A 230-nucleotide genomic window follows, 5' to 3' on the forward strand; every position below is an offset into this window, starting at 1 on the left:
AGGATGTTTTTTTACCTTTCTTTGTATTAATTACATCACACCGTGCATACACCTATTTTAGAATGGATATCTAAGAAACAGCAACATTTTCCTAAGTAAGCAGTGGAATAACCTACAGCAAAGCGTCATTCCTCCTCAGCAAGCAGTCACTTCCTAAACATGCATTCGAAAACTCCTTCCTAAACTAACCACATACTCTCTTACTGTCTTATATATTACCTAGATAAATA

General features: G+C 35.2%; 1 protein-coding gene across 1 annotated transcript in view; it reads right to left on the bottom strand.

Annotated features, from left to right (window-relative positions):
- Positions 1-230, bottom strand: part of LOC119588226 (muscarinic acetylcholine receptor DM1-like) — a gene marked incomplete in the record, with an annotated part of 70,579 nt that overhangs the window by 58,773 nt on the left and 11,576 nt on the right.

Source organism: Penaeus monodon, chromosome 23 (assembly GCF_015228065.2).
Source record: "Penaeus monodon isolate SGIC_2016 chromosome 23, NSTDA_Pmon_1, whole genome shotgun sequence".
Classification (NCBI taxonomy): domain Eukaryota; kingdom Metazoa; phylum Arthropoda; class Malacostraca; order Decapoda; family Penaeidae; genus Penaeus; species Penaeus monodon.